The sequence below is a fragment of the Neophocaena asiaeorientalis genome, unplaced genomic scaffold (genome assembly GCF_003031525.2).
Source record: "Neophocaena asiaeorientalis asiaeorientalis breed wild unplaced genomic scaffold, Neophocaena_asiaeorientalis_V1.1 scaffold149, whole genome shotgun sequence".
Classification (NCBI taxonomy): domain Eukaryota; kingdom Metazoa; phylum Chordata; class Mammalia; order Artiodactyla; family Phocoenidae; genus Neophocaena; species Neophocaena asiaeorientalis.
This window is the reverse complement of record NW_020174442.1, coordinates 5,153,042-5,158,663: the sequence shown is the minus strand read 5'-3', so window position 1 is coordinate 5,158,663 and position 5,622 is coordinate 5,153,042. Positions and strand designations below refer to the sequence as shown.

The following is a 5,622-nucleotide window of genomic DNA, read 5'->3' as shown; positions in this document are numbered from 1 at the left end:
AAGTTCCCACATGCCGCAGAGCGGCTGGGCCTGTGAGCCATGGCCGCTGAGCCTGCGCGTCCGGAGCCTGTGCTCTGCAACGGGAGAGGCCACAACAGCTAGAGGCCCGCATACTGCAAAAAAAAAAAAAAAAAGTATTCCTTTGAGGAATGCTGTGGACTGAATTGTGTCCCCCCAAATTTCATATGTTAACCCCCTAGCCCCTAATGTGATAGCATTTTGAGATGAGGCCTTTGGAGATAATTAGGTTGAGATGAGCTCATGAGGGTGGGGCTGTCATGATGGGATTGGTGCCCTTTTAGAAAGAGGAAGAGAGAGAGAGATCACATGTATTGAGGAAAGGTCATATGAGTACACAATGAGAAGGCAGCTGGCCATCAGAAAGCCAGGAAGAGAGCTCACACCAGAATATGACCATGCTAGCACCCTGATCTCAGACTTCTAGCCTCCAAAACTGTGAGGAAATAAATTTCTGTGGTTTAAGCCACTCAGTCTATGATATTTTATGTCAGCCTGAGCTAAGACAAGGAGTCTTAAAGATGTGATTATAAAATACAATATTGGAGGTTATGATAATAAAATACGATAAATCCTCTCAGAAAAGTTCTGTGATTCTTCTACTTTTATTTTTGCCAACTACAGAATACTTAAAATCGTCCTTCCTGGGATGTATAAAACAGTGTCTTGACCCTTTCTGGCTTTACTCATGTAACAATCTGAAGGAAAGCTTGCTAAGTGACAGCTTTCCCCAAACCTGACCTAGCTGCTGTCTGTGACTGGCTTTCTCCCAGAATCCTTCCTTTGCCTCACCTGACTGCAGGCTTGACTGGGGAAGATGTTATTTTCCTAGTCTGAGTAAAATGTGCTGCTTTGCTCCCAGTTACAGTGTCTCATTTTGCATTCTTCCTGTTTCTACTTGACTATCTACTTCTTCTTTTCCTCTTATTATTATTATTTTTTAATGTTTAAAAAAATAAAAATTTTTGAGGACACGTACCTTAAAATTTTTTTCTCTTCCAGTTTTGTTGATATATAATTGACATAGGGCACTGTATAACATGTGTACAGCATAATAATCTGACTTACATATACATCATGAAATGATTACCACAATAAGATTAGTGAATATCCATCATCTCATATAGACACAAAATAAAAAGAAAAAAATTTTTTTCCATGAGATGAGAACTCTTAGGATTTACTTTCTTAACTTTCATATATAACATAAAGCAGTGTTAATTGTATTCATCATGTTGTACATTACCTCCCTAGCAGTTATTTATCATATAACTTCCAGTTATAAGACCATTTACTTTTTCCTAATTACATCTGTCCTCCAGGTGAATGAATGTTTCCTGTGTTTTTATTTTGAAAAGTTTTGGTAAAGATTTTAATCACATAATTTTGTATTTGACATTTAACAGGTTATCGCTTATATCATCTTGGGCAAGTCAGTTCATCACTTTGAGACCATCCTTCCTCTTTCCTAACAGGGAAAAAATAATAATGGCTGCTATATTACTTCATAGGTTGTTGTCAGAATCAGACAGAATCATATAAATCAGAGTTTGTGCAAATGTTGGTTGTTACATTGTTAGTTAGGAAATATCTGCCTGTATTTAACTCAGCCAGATTGGCCACATAGTTGAGTGTAGATTAGTCTTTGGTGCTTATTTGTATTTTTAGGGTATTTCTTTTTTTTTTTTTTTTTTTCGCGGGCCTCTCACTGCTGTGGCCTCTCCCGTTGCAGAGCACAGGCTCCGGATGCGCAGGATCAGCGGCCATGGCTCACGGGCCCAGCCGCTCCGCGGCATGTGGGATCTTCCCGGACCGGGGCACGAACCCGTGTCCCCTGCATTGGCAGGCGGACTCTCAACCACTGTGCCACCAGGGAAGCCCTTAGGGTATTTCTTGACCAATCTGTGTAAAACAAGTTTGGCTTAGGAGAGTATTTTAATGGTATGAATGAGGGGTGGAGGGGAAAATGATTATAACACAAATCTATGTGTTAGTGCTCATAATCTTTAATGGTACCCTGGAAACTTGTATTTATCACATTTCTCTTTTGATAAATGCTTTCTTTTCATGTCCTACAAGTGCTTTGCTTGAGAGAGAGATTGATAGGTATATTTTGCAGAAAGTAAAGCTGGTCATTTTTTCTTTTTTGGTAAGCAGTACAATTTCAAGGGCTTCCCTGGTGTCGCAGTGGTTAAGAATTCATCTGCCAATGCAGGGGACACAGGTTTGAGCCCTGGTTCGGGAAGATCCCACATGCCGCGGAGCAACTAAACCTGCGCACCACAACTAGTGAGCCTGCGCTCTAGAGCCTGCGAGCCACAACTACTGAAGCCTGTACACCTAGAGCCTGTTCTCTGCAACAAGAGAACCCACCACAATGAGAAGCCTGCGCACTGCAACTGGAGAATGTCTGCACAAAGCAACGAAGACCCAGTGCAGCCAAAAATAAATAAATAAAATAAATAAATTTATTTAAAAAAAAAGATTTCAACTGGGAGAAAGAAAGAAATGGAATAGTTTTCCTGCTCTAATTGAAGATCTTATTCCTACAGTCTCTCCACTCTGTTTGTATGGGTGTGTCTATGTGTGTACGTTGGCATGGCTGGGCAACCACAGTGAGTGTGCAGAAGGGTGAGAAGAAGAGAAATAGTAACAGAAGTAAAGAATCAAAAGATGTAAGGGAGATATTGGAACACTTACACTATCTCAGATATGCAATTAAAGGCACCCAGAAATTTTACTTTCTTTTTCTTCCCTTTTCAAATTTCCACTTGATAAATTGTTTTTTTCCTAAGGAATTCATGATAGTTTTAGACTGAAGTCATTTTGAAGTAACTCTCCCACCCCCGCTTGTTTTAATAGAAATATATTAGTAAAGCTTCTTTTGCTTTTATCTTGTTTTTCATAGTAATCATAACAGTTGTTGCAGGCCCAAATGTTGGGACAAATATTTACTTATATCTATAGAGATATAAATTCAACAGAATAAAGTTCAGGGTGATAAAAAATATGATACTGCTTTGGGAAACATGAAAACATATTAATAGTATATAAACACTTGGAGAGTAGTAAATGCTGGGAAATATGGGGTGACACAAAAAATTAACTATATCTGATGTACAATATAGCAAATGGAAATTATGATCTGTCTGCTTATGTTGAGACATCACGCTACAGAACAAAGAGTTTTGATTGAGATGCAAGTAATTTGGTCTTTCCCTCTTTAACACAGGCTGTTTTCATATTGCCAGTTTTTTCCTTACAAGTTAATACAATGACATGAAATTTTATTGGCTTCCTACCTAGGTTACCCGTGGATTTTAATCTATAGGAGCGTCTAGGTCAAATTTTAACAAAAAGCAGCCTTTACTGAGGTGTTTAAAAACATAAATATTTATTCCTATCCATATATAATTTAAAAATGTGATTTGATGATCTATTTATAAACTTGTATTTCTTAAACATTTATCAGAACTTTGAGGGGTCAGTAGAGGTGTTCTTGATCTAAACTGAGGTTTTTGAGGTGGAGAGTATAAAATGGTTTGTTGGTCATTGATGACAATAGTTAGAGTTCCCAGTATGGTAGACATTTCTTCTCCATTTAGTGAGATAGGGTTAACTTTGTTTCTTGTCTAGTTTCGGGTCCTGGGATATATCAGAAAAGTGGAGATGTTTTATTTATTAGGCAAATTATTCTCCATCCTGAGCATGCACAAATCTTCACTGCTTTTGAGTCTCTAACAGAAAGATGGTAGTGTGGTAAACACAGAAGCAGTCCTTACTATCACTTTCCTCTAAGATGGATGATACCAGTCACTTCATAACCTTCAGTTTGAGAAAGCATGAGAGTAGAGTTACAAAAAGGCACTGTTGTATTACAAAAACGGCATCTTTCCATACTAACTACCCCCTGCAGATTACACATCGACCCTATCATCAGTCTGCTAAAGTAGAAATGGAGAATGAGATAAATCCTCAATTATTTTAAAGTGCATTTGTTTCACTGGAGCCTTTCAAATTTTTCGTGTGTGTGTGTGTGTGTGTGTGTGTGTGTGTGTGTGAGAGAGAGAGAGAGAAAGAGAGAGAGGGAGAGAGAAGAGACTAAATACTTCCTTGACGCAGCAAGTGTACTGAAAATATAAAAATATGTTTGATAAATAAAAATTTAAACATAGCACCAGACTATGATTTTTCTTCATGCACACCTTTATGTCTGACTTTTGAAAGGTCTTTAGACAAAATTTTTTTTAAATGATAGTTTCAGAGTCTTCTACAATGCCTTCATGGTGGATCGATTTCCACACAGGTCTTCCATAGTAACATATCTTCATCCCAGTTAACCAACCATAAGAGAAAGAATGTAATCTTCTGCCTCCCCTCTGTGGGCAGAGTGGACTGGAGAGTAGAGTCAGAAAACATCGGTTCCAATTTGTGTCTACAATTTGATGACGTGAGTGATGTTGGGCCTCTAGGAACTTTAGAAGGTTCACTAGAAAAACCGAGATAATAGCTACCACATTATATAGTCGAGAGGGTTACCTGAGCTCACAAACGAAGTTCTCTATAGACAGCAAACGGAATGCAAACGTGACCCACACTTTATATTTTTAAGTAGCTGAATCCCTGATACAGCCCTGGATTTACAAGAAAGTGGGGGAAAATGTCAACCCAGCGAGGTCACTCCCTCTGGCCGGGCCCTAAAATTCTTTGGCACCTGAAGGGCTGTGCTCTGTACACTCGGAAAAGCCTCGGCACCCCGACTTGGCACAATGGCGCCCTTAGGCTCCTGCTCACTCAAGCAGCGGGGAACTTTTCGTAGCTCCTCCAAACCATGGGAGCGTTTTCTCCCAGCTCTCTCCACAGACCTCGCCAAACGTCTCCTCCCAAGGCCTCACCCAAGAAGACATCGCGCATCCACAATTACTCGCTACGCTCACCGCCGGTGCGGAGGTGGGGAGGAAGGCGTGGCTTCGCTTTTATAAGCCTTGCCAGCCAATGAGCGTGCTGCCTTTCTTCCGGTCGGCGAGCCAACCAATCCTAGCAAGTCGGTGTAACCTTCGGCTCTACTCGGCTCTTTTCGCTGATGCGGGCAGCTCGAGTGGCCGCCGCCGCTAGAAAGACGCTTTCCTTTTTAATTTTTTTTCCAAGCGTTCACTTCCGGGTCCGGCGCCGATCCGGATGCCCGAGGCAGAAGGATGTTTGACCTCCGGATAAGCGAGGCGTCGCTGTGCATTCATTCCCAGCTGCATTGGTGGCGACAGCCGCGGCCCGGGCGGCGACTCTCCGGCCAGAGGCGGCGGTAGGACGCACCGGCAGTAGTGCGGCGACCGAGTCCGAGCTGCGTTATTTCCCTCGCTTGTTCCTTCCCCCCTACCTCGCTCGCTCCCTCCCTGCGTGCCTCGCTTTCCTCCTCTGGCCGCCGGCGGGTGCGATGTGCCGCCGCCGCTGCCCCAGCCGCCGCTGACTGACGGACCGGGGGGCGCCGCCCGCGCCCGGGACCGACCCGCCACTTGCGGCCGCGCCTTTGAGGTAAAGCCCAGTTCGCATTGGCGACTGGCTGGGAGGCCCCGGCCCGGCGGCTGCCTCGGCGCGGCCGCGGCGCCT

General features: G+C 42.8%; 1 protein-coding gene across 6 annotated transcripts in view; it reads left to right on the top strand.

Moving 5' to 3' along the window:
• Positions 1–5,158: 5,158 nt before the first annotated feature.
• Positions 5,159–5,622, top strand: part of CSNK1G3 (casein kinase 1 gamma 3) — a 128,359-nt gene continuing 127,895 nt past the window's right edge. For 4 of the 6 annotated variants that reach the window (XR_003004825.1, XR_003004823.1, XR_003004822.1 and 1 more), the window contains exon 1: positions 5,161–5,547. The gene's annotated coding sequence lies outside the window, so the exon portion shown is untranslated. Of the gene's footprint in view, positions 5,548–5,622 lie in introns of all 6 variants that reach the window. The other 2 variants (XR_003004826.1, XR_003004827.1) reach the window with 2 other exon arrangements.